This window comes from Somniosus microcephalus, unplaced genomic scaffold, assembly GCF_052327205.1.
Source record: "Somniosus microcephalus isolate GS21.2 unplaced genomic scaffold, FLI_Smic_1.0 unresolved_chr1, whole genome shotgun sequence".
NCBI lineage: Eukaryota > Metazoa > Chordata > Chondrichthyes > Squaliformes > Somniosidae > Somniosus > Somniosus microcephalus.
Window position 1 is genome coordinate 17,425,071 of NW_028225179.1, and position 14,000 is coordinate 17,439,070.

Sequence of the window (14,000 nt, forward strand, 5' to 3'; positions counted from 1 at the left end):
ATATCTGCGCACCAACTGAATCAAGGGATATGAAGATCGGGCGGGAAACTGAATTTGTGGTGGAAGTTCAGCCATGATCTTACTGATTGGTGGAGCAGCCTCGAGGGTTTCTATGGCCTACTCCTGCTCCTTTTTCTAATGTTATTATGAAACGCAGCAGCCAATTTGTGCACAGCAAGCTCCCACAAACGGCAATGTGACAATGACCAGATAATCTGTTGTTTTGAGTTGATTGAGGGATAAATATTGACCAGGACACCGGGTAATTTCCCTGCTCTTTATCGAAGTAGTGCCGTATGTGATCTTTTACGCCCACCTGAGAGGGCAGACGGGGCTTGGTTTTAACGTCTCAGCTAAAACACGGCAACTCCAACAGTGCAGCACTCCCTCAGTGTTGCACTGCAGTGCCCAGGTCTCTGAACCAATATCTTTCTGATTCAGGGTGTCACCAACTGAGCCAGGGCTGACACACGGCCTCCCTGAAGGACCACTTCATTGTATCGAAACGGAGCTGGAGCTTCCCGGATTGTTGGAACCGACAGGTTGCAGGTGTCCTGTTGAGCGAAAGAATCTCTCTGAGAAGAGCGGGAAGCCAATCGGGGAAATTAAAGGAAGTGGTGAATTAGTGACCTGCCAGACACCCAATCCGGGAATGACGGATTCAAACAAATATAGGAAAGAAGGAACTCTACGGGGACCTGTTCGCTAATTCTTCAACATCGTAAAACCATCCCAAGTAATTCTCCCGGTGTCCTGGCCGGTATTTCCACCTTACATTAATTTCACGGAAACTTTGACTTTAAATCAGACAATAGTCAGAAGATGGCAGCGTGAATCTACATTGCAGCTGAATGTATTGTCATGTATTGTGTTTAAAGTTACCTCACACTATTTATAAAATGGGGCGCACAGTTAAGATGAAGAGGGGCAGGCGAACTGTGGTTTCCACTGCGGCTGCTGCTCAACAATAATTGCCCTCAGTGTGTACAGTGAGCAGAAGGAATTGCTGCTGTTTCTTCACATTTCCCACTGCACTCATTGTCATTCTGCTTTAACAGAACCAGCTTGGATCTCCAGATATATTTAAACATTAAACCTCGGGGCTGATAGAATAATGATACAATAATATGAACATCATGTGCTTTCAATGGAGAAGTGTTTTCCACCTGCCGTGAGCAGAGAGCTTGGTGAAGATAGCGTTGGGTGAATCTGCTAAACTGAGTGGTGATGGGAAGTTGGTGAGAGTGGGACTTCGGTGCAGAGGGGGAGGGAGCTGCTCAGTAATTTAAATCAAGGAACAACAGTAAATGCACAAAAAGAGCCTAACTAATTAGAACTAGGGATAAAATAAAAATTAACTAAGTTCAGGATAGCAACATTAAAGGAATCTGAACTGCATTAAATAAAAATCGGATGTACGTCATTAATTAAATAATAAGTAGGAGTAAGGAGTGCTAAATTAATATATATAGAATAATAGAATAGAATCATAGAAGTTTACAGCACCGAAGGGGCCATTCGGCCCATCGTGCCAGTGCCTGTTCTTTGAAAGAGCGGTAAAATTTGAAGCCAGACCCCAGCGTTTTACTCTTAATCCTGGAAATCAGTTCCCTACAAATACAGGTCCAATTTTAATCAAGATCAAGGGGCAGGTGAGACCCGATGCCTGCAATTCTTGTGGCATTTAGCAGCTGCAGAAAGTTTCCTGTTTCCTGGACAACCACGTGTGCAGGATGAGCCCCCAATTTCTCGAGCTCAGGGTTTCTGAGACTGAGGAGCGGCGGGAGTCACTGCTGGGCATTCGGGTGATGGCAATTCCCCGTAGAAAAAGTTGCAGGAGGTGGTAACCCCGCAGCTACAGAGAGTTCAGGTGGGGAGTAAGTGGGTGGCCAGCCGGCAGGTGAGGAAGAGGCAGGCCCTGCAGGAATCCCCCGCGAATCTGGCCCTCTCAACCCGGTTTTCCGTGCTGATACCAGTGACGGTGATGACACCCTGGGGGAGTGCATCCTAGAGCAAAGAGCTTGGTGAAGGGAGAGATGGGTGAATCTGCTAAACGGCTTCGTGGGGCAAATGGCTGCACAGGGGGCGCAGCAATGCGAGCACATTCAGTAGTGCTTGGGGATTTGATATTCAGCGGGGAGAGACAGGCGTTACAGCATCAGTCGTCGTGATTCTCGCAGAGTATGTTGCCTCCCTGATGCCAGGGTGATGGACATCATTGATAGGGTGCATAACATTTTGCGAAGGGCAGATGAACAGCCAGCAGCCATGATCATTGTTGGAACCAATGACAGAGATAGGAAACGGGCTGTGTTCCTACAGGCACATTTTCCAGAGCAAGTTAAATTGCAGGACCAAAAATGGCAGTTATCCCTGGATTACTCCCAGTGTCACGTCCTGGAGCATATAGGAGAAGTAAGATAAGACATGTTGACGTGTGGCTGGAGAACTGGTGCAGATGGGAGTTGTAAGACAGTCTGATTGTCTGATAGTTTATAGAGTTCAGACTCGTGGAACAGACAACACAAAACCCAATGAATCTGTGAAATTTCTTTTAATTAAAAATTCACAAGAGGTTACAAGTAAAATTAGCAGAATACAAACAGTACTCAATTCATGTACTTATCACAAGCAAGTATCAAAAATCATTTACTTTAAGCTCAGGTGATTAAAAGCAAACCCACATGCATACAACACCTGGTTGGGTATTGGAGCCGGGGGGCAGTGGGTGAATGGGTGGGAATTGGAGTTGGGGGTGCGTGGGTGAATGGTTGGGTTTTGGAGCCGGGGGGGGGCAGTGGGTGAATGGTTGGGTATTGGAGCCGGGGGTCCCTGTGTGAATGGTTGGGTTTTGGAGACGAGGGGGCAGTGGGTGAATGGTTGGATATTGGAGCCGGGGGGCAGTGGGTGAATGATTGGATATTGGAGCCGTGGGGCAGTGGGTGAATGGTTGTGTATTGGAGCCGTGGGGCAGTGGGTGAATGGGTGGGAATTGGAGTTGGGGGTGCGTGGGTGAATGGTTGGGTATTGGAGCCGGGGGGGGCAGTGGGTGAATGGTTGGATATTGGAGCCGGGGGGCAGTGGGTGAATGATTGGGCATTGGAGCCGGGGGGCAGTGGGTGAATGGTTGGATATTGGAGCCGGGGGGCAGTGGGTGAATGGTTGGGTATTGGAGCCGGGGGGCAGTGGGTGAATGGTTGGATATTGGAGCCGGGGGGCAGTGGGTGAATGGTTGGGTTTTGGAGACGAGGGGGCAGTGGGTGAATGGTTGTGTATTGGAGCCGGGGGTCCCTGGGTGAATGGTTGGGTTTTGGAGACGAGGGGGCAGTGGGTGAATGGTTGGGTATTGTGGTCGCGGGTCCGTGGGTGAATGGTTGGGTATTGGAGACGGGGGGCAGTGGGTGAATGGTTGGGTATTGGAGACGGGGGGCAGTGGGTGAATGGTTGGGTATTGGAGCCGGGGGGCAGTGGGTGAATGTTTGGGTATTGGAGCCGGCAGTCCATGGGTGAATGGTTGGGTATTGGTGCCGGGGGGCAGTGGGTGAATGTTTGGGTATTGGAGCTGGCAGTCCATGGGTGAATGTTTGGGTATTGGAGCCGGGGGGCAGTGGGTGAATGGTTGGGTATTGGTGCCGGGGGTCATGATTGCATATTGGAGCCGAGGGGGCAATGGGTGTATGTCTGGGTACTGGAGCTGCGGGGGCAGTGGGCGAATGGTTGGGTACTGGAGCCAGGGGGCAGTGGGTGAATGGCTGGGTACTGGAGCTGAGGGGGCAGTGGGTGAATGTTTGGGTACTGGAGCCGGGGGGCAGTGGGTGAATGGTTGTGTACTGGAGCCGGGGAGCAGTGGGTGAATGGTTGGGTATTGGCACCGGGGGGCAGTGGTTGAATGCTTGGGTACTGGAGCTGGGGGTGCAAGGGTGGTGCAATGGGTGAATATTTGAGTATTGGAGCCGAGGGCCGGGCGTGTTGCAGTGGGGCATGGTGGAGTATTGGAGACGATGGGCAATGGTTGGGTATTGGAGCTGGGGGCAATGGTTGGGCATTGGAGCTGGGTGCAATGGTTTGGAATTGTTGCTGTGGGGGAGCTGTGTTTGTGTATTGGATCCGGGGGGCAATGGTTGGGCATTGGAGCCGGGGACAATGGTTGGGTTTTGTAGCTGTTGGTGGAGCTGTGTTTGTGTATTGGCTCCGGAGGGCAGTGGTTGAGTATGGCAGCTGTGGTGGGAGCAGTGTGTATGTATTGGAGCCGGGGGCAATGGTTGGGTATTGGAGCTGCGGGGCGGGGGGATGCACTGGTTGGGTATTGTAGCTGTGGTGGGAGCAGTGGTTCGGTATTGGAGCCGGTGGGTAATGGTTGGGTATTGTAGCTGTGGTGGGAGCAGTGGTTGGGTACTGGAGCTAATGGGCAATGGTTGGGTATTGCAGCTGTGGTGGGATCAATGGTTGGGTATTGGAACCGGGGGGCAATGGTTGGGTATTGTAGCAGTGGTGGGAGCAGTGGTTAGGTATTGGAGGCGGGGGCAATGGTTGGGTATTGGAGCCTGGTGGCAATGGTTGGGTTCTGTAGCTGTGGTGGAAGCAGTGGTTGGGTATTGGAGCTTGGGGGCATTGGTTGGGTATTGTAGCTGTGGTGGGGGCAATGTTTGTGCATTGTAGCTGTGGTGGGAGCAGTGATTGGGTATTGGAGCTGTGCTGGGAGCAGTGGTTGGGTATTGGAGCTGAGGGGCAATGGTTGGGTATTGCAGCTGTGGTGGGAGCAATGGTTGAGTATTGGAGCTGGGGGGACAATTGTTGTGTATTGCAGCTGTGGTGGGAGCAGTGGTTGGGTATTGAGCTGGGGGGCACTGCCAGGTGCAATATGATGGACTTTGATTCCTTGGCTGGAAGTGAGGAAAAGATGCAATGGCAGCTTGAAGGAATGTTGTTAAAGGAGAACCAGATGTTCAAGGACCAGGGAGGGGAGATTAGACAGGTGTTGTTCTCAGTGACGGACCGAGTGTCCAATGAACATAAACTGCAGGTCAAAATTAGTGCACCATCCAAGAGGATGCTCAGGCTTCAATTGACGCCTCAAAGGGAGTTGCTTGTAGCATGTATGGGGTATTCCTTCTTTCCCCCAATACACCGGGGATGGGGTGATATCAAGAACAACCTAATCCCCAACTTTGTGACAAATAAACAGCTGGCAGAATGGAAGGTGTCGACGTCACGCTTTCCATTTGTGAACTCAGGAGGTTGGGCAGAGTCTGGGCTACGACTCACCCGTGCCATGCTAAACTGAAGGGTCTGGGAGGGAGCATTCCTGCCCTGACAATACAAGCGACCCAATATCCATAAAAGTATGGTCAGTAGAATCAGTTCTGATATTGGAAGAGAAATTGCATTATGAATATCAGCCATTCCCACCGTACATGGTTCAAGTAAATGAAGGAAAGACAGTGCCAGACATGGCAAAATGTTCTTTAATCAAAGGATGTGTTCATATCACCTGAGGGAAGTTAATGAAACACTATGGTGGTCTTGTTTGGAATTAAGAAACTCCAAATTGCACCATGTCTGTAATATGCTGGCACCAGAGATAAACTAATACTAGTTGTGTCACACAGGGGCGCTATTGTGTCACTACGGCCGCAGCCTCTGTGAATACAGACCCCTCACCTGCCCTGTCACCCACTCCTCTTTCTGCTTTGAACCAACCCAGGTCACCAAGATAGATCATGAGATCCTGATACCAGTGATCAAGCATAATGTTACTAACATCACAGTGCACGGTGATATGCTCTTAGACAATGACACAATATTGATTGGATTTGGATATCCACTGGACGCCCCTCCGCCACACCACGCACGTCACTAAAACTAAAATAGATTAGAGAACGAACCGTGATCACAGTAAAACACCTGCACCAACTACACCAGGAAAATGAAAACCTGCTAACAGAGCTAGAGGGAGTGGGAAGGAAATCACGGTGGGAGCAAGTCAATAACATCTTGATACGCCTGTTGTTCAGAATTATTTCACAACTGTTAATTATTTTCCAATGCCGTCTACTGTTCCTGGTGATCATTGTGTATGCATTGCTTCAACAAGCCCTTACACAATTGAAGAGGAAAAACAAGGAGCCGGGTCAGCAGAGAGCTCTCCCAAGCCTGGAGTGCGGGGAAACTCAGGAATAATGATCAACCAATGAAATAAGGCCAAAGGAACCGTTGGAGCCATGCGGACATGTTTGGTGTGCTGACATCAATGTAACAGTAATCGACTGTATACTCCAAGCAAATCAACAGTAAAGACAGAAAGAAAGTTAATTGGCTCAGAGTGATTGCTCAAATTCTGGGTCTAAAGGGGGGAAATGTTAGCATGATTTAAGATGATTTATGTCAGAATGCTTTAAGATGATTCACTGGTCCAACTATCCCAGCGTCCTTTCACTTAGATTTGCATTATTATATCAACAAGGGAGATCCAAGCATATTAATAGTAACTTTCAAAAGTGAATTGAGGTGTTCCGCAAAGCAATCACCCAATCTCTGTGTGGTCTCCCCAATGTAGCGGAGTCTGCAGCAAGTACAGTTTACTAAATTGCAAGAAGAAAAGTAAATCGTTGTTGCACCTGGAAGTTGTGTTTGGGTCCCTGGACAGTGAGAAGGGAAGAGGTAAAAGGGCCGGTGTTGCATCTCCTGCGCTTGCACGGGAAGGCGTCGTGGGAAGGGGAAGGTGTGGGCGGGTGATAGATGAGTGGACCAGATTGTCGCAGAGGGAGCGGTCTCTGCTGACTGCTGAAAGGGGACGGCAGGGGAAGATGTGTTTGGTGATGGGATCACGCTGGAGGTGGTGGAAATGGCGGAGGATGATCCGTTGAATGTGGAGGCTGGTGGGGTGAAAGGTGAGGACAAGGGAAATCCTATCGTGCTTCTGAGAGGAAGAGGAATGGGTGAGAGCAGAAGTGCGGGAAATGGAACAGTCGAGAGTCCTGTCCACCATGGTGGAGGGGAGTCCTTGGTTGAGGGAAAAGTAAAACATATCGGAAGGTGGCATCATCAGAAGAGATGCGATGGAGATGGAGAAACGGAGAAAAAGGAATAGAGTCCTTACAGGAATCAAGGTGGGAGGAAGTGTCGTCAAGTTAGCTATGGGAGCAGCTGGGCTTATTTGGTTGAAGTGAATGGATTCAAAGGAGAATTAGTTCAATGTATTTTCAATACAAGGGCAGCCAGGCGGAGGAGGGGCTGGTGGATGGTGACTGTGTTGGCCTCCGTTCAAGGAAGAAGCGGAGGGCCCTCCTGCCGTCCTGGTGGCTGATGGAATGTAGAGGGATTGGACGCCCACAGTGAAAGGGAGACGATGAGGACCAGGAAACTGGAAAGTAACTGTTGTTTTTTTCCACAGCAGCTTTCAAATCACTGGCATTATCAATGGATTGGTATGTTGATGTGAAAAGAATTTGTTGAATTGTGTACAACTGCGCGTCGCTGTTTAAATCAGCAGGGCGGTTGAAGGATTCGTGTTAAAGATCGAGTGTACTTCAGTTCGTGTGGCTTCGAGCACTGCTGCTGGTGGATGCGATAACTCGTCCGAGAATTGTAACCATTGGAAAGGAAGTTTTAATATTTATCTCTCACATTTCCAGGCAGCGTTCCTACATTTACAGCAGGCTCTCCGCCGATTGACTGAAAATAGAAACAGGAGTAGGCCATTTAACCCTTCGAGCCTGTTCCGGCATTCAGTGAGATCATGTCTGACCTGGATCTTAACTTCACCCACCTGCTTTGACTTCTAATCAATCCCTATCTTGTCTAACAGAAAACTATCGACCTGAGCTTTAAATTATTAATTACATTGGCAAAAGAACGCGAGGTGAGATGAGATTGTTTTATTACTCAGACGATGAGATTGTTTTATTACTCAGAGCGTAGTTATGATCTGGAATTCGCTGTCTGAACTGTTGGTGGAAGCAGATCCGATCGCTGATCCAATAGTCACTTTCAGAAGGGAATTGGATAAATACTTGATGGCGAACAATGTGCAGGGCTGTGGGGAAAGTGCTTCATTCTATGGTTCTATGATGCGACAATGCTCTCCCTCAGTGAGCTTGTGTTTTCACCGGTAAACCTCAGGTCACGGCTTTAATTCTCGTCCGAGCAGGCAGCGACTTTCTCACCTTTAATGTGATGTTTCTCTTTTTCTCGCTCTATGATTCGCTCTATTTCTCTCTGTTTCTGTCGTTCTTACCATCTGTCAGTCTCTCTGTATGTCTCACTCAGTCTCAGTCACTTTCTGTAAGCTTTTCTCATTGGGTCTCTGTTTATCCGTCCAACTATTACTTTCTCGGTCACTCTCCCCATCGCTCCCCCACATCGTTTTACTCTGCACATTATAATATAACCCTTTAAGCGCTGGCTCAGTTTAGAGCTTGCTGATCCTGGGTGTTTGACCTGCATTTTAACATTCTTCCTTCAAAGGTTTTCAGTGTTGACGGGAGGGTTACATGTTCTGTGGGCTAAAAGCCGAGGGGTTTCTTGTCCAGTTACGAACGGTCAGCGCAATGCGTTACTTGCCCAGCTGCTGTGCTTTTGCAGTTCAGCTTTTCACCGTCTGTAGTTTTAGAAAATGTCTTTATCCTCTCACATTTTCAGATTATGCTGACGCGTAGTTTGCTCTACGCTGAAAACTAAACTTAGTCAGCAAGGGATTTGTCGAATTTTCAAGCACTGCGCGGGTGGGCTTCTGCCACTAGGGTGGCCGAGTGGTTAAGGCGTTGGACTTAAGATTCAATGAGCGTGTGTCTGCGTGGGTTTGAACCCCACTCCTTGGTAGATGCTAAGGCAACGAGGTTGAAAGTAAAACCTAAAGCTATTTTTGGTATGAAAACGCTTATGATCTCTGCAAGGGATGGTGCCATATTTATAATTCACCCTTCAAGACAGCGTTTCTTCATTTACAATTGGTGTACTGAACATAGGAACCGGAGGAGGCCATTCAGCCCCTTGAGCCTGTTCGCCCTTCACTGAATTCCTGTCTGAGCTTTGCCTTAACTCCATCCAGCTGCTTTGGCAACACATCAATTCAACGCATGTGTAGCAAAAACGTACCGATCTCAGATTTACATTATTAGTTGAGCTGGCATATACTGCTATTTTGTGTGAGAGAGTTCCACACTGCTACCAACCTTCATGTGAAGAAATGTATCCTAACTTCTTTCGCGAATGGCCTGCCTCCGATTTTACGATTATGCCCCCTTGTCCTCGGCTCCCCCACCAACGGCCAAAAAAGGTTTCTCTCTATCTAACTTATCAATTCGTTTCAAAATCTTAAAACCTCAATCAAATCCCCACAACCTTCTATATTCCAGGAAATACAAGCCCAGTTTATGTAATCTCTGTTCATATTTTAACCATTGGAGCGCTGGTAACGTTCTGGTGAATGTGCACTGCACTTCCTCTAAGGTCAATCTATCCTTTCTAACAGGCGGTGCCCAGAACGGTACACAGAACTCCAGATGTGGTCTAACCAGGTCGCTGTATAGCTGCAGAATAACTTCCTCTCCTTTATATTCTATTTTTTTGATTATTTTTGTACCTTACTGCTACATTTCAGTGGTCTGTGTACATGGACCCGAAACCCCTTTGGAACTCCACTGTTCCGAACTCTGCACCATGTAATTAATACTCGGATCTACTTTTTAGGTCTAAAATGAATGACGATATACTTACCTGCGTTGTAATCCATCAGCCACTGTTTCGTCCATTCACTTAATCTATCAATATATCTTTGTAATTATATGCTGCTGTCTACACGACTTACCATACCACCAGCCTTTGCATCATCAGCAAACGTGGATATAGGAATTTTCTAAGTCATTAATAACTATAGAAGTATTGTGGAGTATTTTAAACCAACACCTGACACAAGGTTTTCGGATCGATAATCAAGTTGTCTTTGTTACACCAGTGGGGAGACAATCTGCTCTGTCTTAGCCAGACTTCTCCAAATTGGATTAGCAAGCCCTACATTTTTATACATTACAACATATATGTCCAGCTCATTCAAAATTCATTCCTACCACCTGATTGGTCCTTGGCCCGTATACATATTCACTGATTGGTTGCCTATGCTGCGTTATATTAAAGTACCACCTTTATTATCGGAAAAGTACATGTCCATTATCCCCCAAGCTGTTGTTGCACCTATGAACTTTGTTTATGCCAGATGGGGTCTCATCAACATTGTACTTCTGACTCATTGTCCTCCTTTCATGCCTCTCTAGGCCTCTTTACTTCCAACTCATTATTTTACTTTCCTGCCAGAACAGAGCTTACATCCTCTAGGCCTCTTATGGTTTCCTCCTCCGACTATTTGCAACTGTCTCTCAGTAACACAGTAAGCAGTTCTACAACTACTGCTTAGGTTATCTCTACTGCCAGTTCAGCAATTTAGAAAAAGCTTACCACTGCAAATATTAGATTATTCTCTTTATTACACCATTCAGTGAAGCTGCCAGCGATGTCAGTTTAACTCATTCCCCACTGCAATCCCCCCTTTTGGTACTTGGCCACTGCCCAAGTTGAACAACATGTATAAGCATTGCTGTGCCTCCTGCCCCATGTGGTGATCAGGCGCTGGCTCAGGAGGCCCTGCATACCCATCATGTGTAGAGCAAACTTGTTTATTCCAGCTCTTTCCGCTTCACTTTAGCTCTTTGTTGGTCCGTTTCTTGTTACAAGTGGTGCATGCTGCTATTCCCCATCATATAGCCATGACTAACTGTACTATCACTAATATATATGGGAAATGATGCGGATCCATGGTTGTATGTTAACATTCATTCCCCAATCCCACAGCTTCTCATACCACGGGAACTCCTGTAGCTCTATCTCTATGACCCTTTCTAATTCCCCAAGGTCCCTTTGCAGCACTATGTATTGTTTCACCATCTTACTTAAATCCTCTTTCAATTCTTGCAGATCCTCTTGCAGGTGGGGCATTGCGGTCCCTACTGCTCCTTCATAATTGACCAACTCTTTCTTTAGACTATCTGGCACATTTAGGTTTAGCTCCTCCCTTGAATGTACATACACCAATCTGGTGTGTCCAATTGTGACAGGGATCTTTGGCGTAAAGCAAAAGTTAGGCATTGTGATTGCACATACAAGGTTACTCTATTGGTACTCAGCCTCTGTGGTGGCTGTACAATACTCCACTTCGCCTTTATACCCTGAGCGGGTGTGATGGTGATCAACTTGTGATCAGTCCAACACACACACTCTGTCTTATTATAGGCGCACTCATCTATAGGGCCTTCTCCTACTGGATGTGGGCACACCATAAGCGTGCCTTTCTGTGGCATCCGTTTAGGGAGACGCCTCTCATAGTATCATTCTTCCTGATGGCATAGGTATCAATTGAATAGTATTGGAGGTATGTCTCACCCCTCACTATGCCTATGTTTGTTACCTGGTACTGTGGGTATGGAGCCATGTCTAGTCCCACCACTGGCATCAGGAGTACCATACCTATCATTGCTGTCACTTCTACTTTACATTTTTGTATCACTGGATATACTCTGGTCATCCCTTTGAGGGTACAAGCAGTCAGAGGGCCTGGATTCCGGCTCAGGCCACAGAGCTGTGTGCTGTTAATCCAGTCTGGTACCTCGCCTCGCTGTATCTGTGCCAGATTGTGTTTAACTGTCCGGTGATCCATTGGCCATAGGCTTAACACAAGCCTCTTCCTACCCTGTCTTTTGCCTGTTCCTCATCTCTATGGTTTGTTTTGTTGATAATGCTAGCATGGTCCTCTATAACCTTGATTCCCTTGAGTAACTTCCTTATCGTATGTCCTCCCAACTCTGATCCTTGTCGAACCAAACCAGTTTCCTTCTCTAAAATCTGTTGTATTACCCTTTGTAGTCGTTCCACACTACTTTGGACAGCTTGTATATCTAGGGCATTAATGAATTATGTCCCCGTGTTTATTCCCATGGGTATATCGGTTACTAAGCTCCTCTTAATCCTTTGGTGAAATGCAGCATGTCCCCTAACGTCAGTAGCCCCTGTCACATCAGCAGCTTGGTTAATTACATTCTTTATCATATATGCATAGAATTTTCTAATTTTAGTAAACCTGTCAGAATATCCTGCCCATTGTAACATGGTTAAGTTCATTAGTACCGGTACAATTTCGTGTCTCACGCTATCATACAATTGTTCTCCCTCAGTGAATATCACCAGTCCATTTTCAGGCCCAGGCGTCCATTTCGGACACCTCCATTCTTCAGGTATTGTTGTGATTGGGGGTGTTGCTGTTTCTAGGGTTAACCCTTGCGGTGTGGTCCTTGTTGTTGTTGGTTGAGGTGTTGTAATGCCGTGTACAATAGTCCATCTTATATTATTTTCCGCGCAGCTCAGGACATATCCTCTCCCTACTTGAGCCAACATCTGCCAGTGTCTATTACATTCTACCATATTGCTGGCATTTTTTCATTCTACAGGGTCCGCATGGTTGTTGATCCAAGTTCACCCAGGTACCGTTACACCTGTAACATCATTTTCCTTGTTTTTCACACCCCTAACTGTGTGATATGATGAAGCCTCCATGAAGTCGCCATTATGGGATCTCAACCTGCAGTCCATTTCTTCCAGCCCGTTACTTGTACTTATAAATGCTGTCATCAGGGTAGTTATGACAATCCATCTTACGGGATCCATGTTTATCTGTAATTTAAACAGAGGTCTGGTTGTCACCAGAGGTAGCTCATCTCTCGTGTTTATTCCATTGTTTCTGTGGGACTTAAGATCAGATGGGTTATTGTTGTACCGGTTTAGCTGTGTCCAATGTTTCCATCTATCCTTTCCCCTCATATGTATACATGCGCACATATCGCTGGTCATGATAACCTCAAATGTTCTGGTCCAGCTAGGTGAGAATCCCGATCTCTCTGGCAATATTTTAATAACTACCTGCTCGCCTACCTTGGGTAGGTGCTCCGAGGACCGCTACTTTTGTGTATTTTTATCTCTGATGTCTTGTTGTTCTTTAACTTCTTGTTAGAGCACTTTCAATTGATTATCCAATGTTTGTACGTACTTCATATTTTTATTGTTTAATGGTCCTAGCCCCTCGCTACCAGATGCTAATACATCCGGCAGACACATTGCTTGTCCACTCATGCGTTCATATGGTGTCAGTCCGGTCATCCTGTTTGAGTTGGCTCGCAGCCTCATCAGGATACATGGAAGGACATCCACCCACCCCTGTCCAGTTTCGGCTATGGCCTTGCTTAAGGCTGTTTTCAGGGTTCTGTCCATTCGCTCTACCATGCCTGAGCTTTGCGGATGGTAGGGGATTTGGAACTTCTGTCTTACCCCCAGTAACTTACAAGTTTCTTTCATTACCTTTCCCGTAAAGTGGGTACCTTGATCTGAACCTATTTGCAATGGGACCCCCATCTCGGTATCACGTCGTATGCAAATATTCGGGCCACAGTCTGAGCACTACAGTAGGGAATGCTTCCACCCAACTTGTAAACTGGTCTATGATCACTAATCAGTATTTCTTCCCTCTACTGTGAGGTAGGGTTCCAGTAAAGTTTAATTGGAGGTATTCCCAGGGGCCTTTGTGTCGTGGCTGGTGGGCTATTCCAACCTTTATGGGCCTACCTGGGTTGTGTTGTCCACAGATGATGCAGCGTCTGCAGTATCTTGCCACATCTTTTCCCATTCCACTCCACCACCAATCTGTACTTAGCCTACCTATCATGCCATTCCACCCCCCATGGTCTGGCTCATGGTACATTTTCAACAAGTTCCCCTGTGATCCTTTTTCCATATTCCATCTCTACCTTTGGCTGCGCCTCTCTTGATCCACTGCTCCTGCTCCTCCATTTCGGTCTCCTCTTGGATACTTTTAAGGTTCACTTCCTCTGCTGTTATTCTATCTGCAGCTATTGGTGTAGGGCTCTCTGTGTCCGCTGCTGTTCTTGCTGCCTGATCAGCTA

At 47.1% G+C, this 14,000-nt stretch overlaps 1 non-coding gene across 1 annotated transcript; it reads left to right on the forward strand.

The window, feature by feature from the left end:
- The first annotated feature begins 8,736 nt into the window (after positions 1 to 8,736).
- On the forward strand, positions 8,737 to 8,820 carry trnal-uaa (transfer RNA leucine (anticodon UAA)). The gene has a single exon. It is a non-coding gene; the product is annotated as a tRNA-Leu (tRNA).
- Positions 8,821 to 14,000: the final 5,180 nt, after the last annotated feature.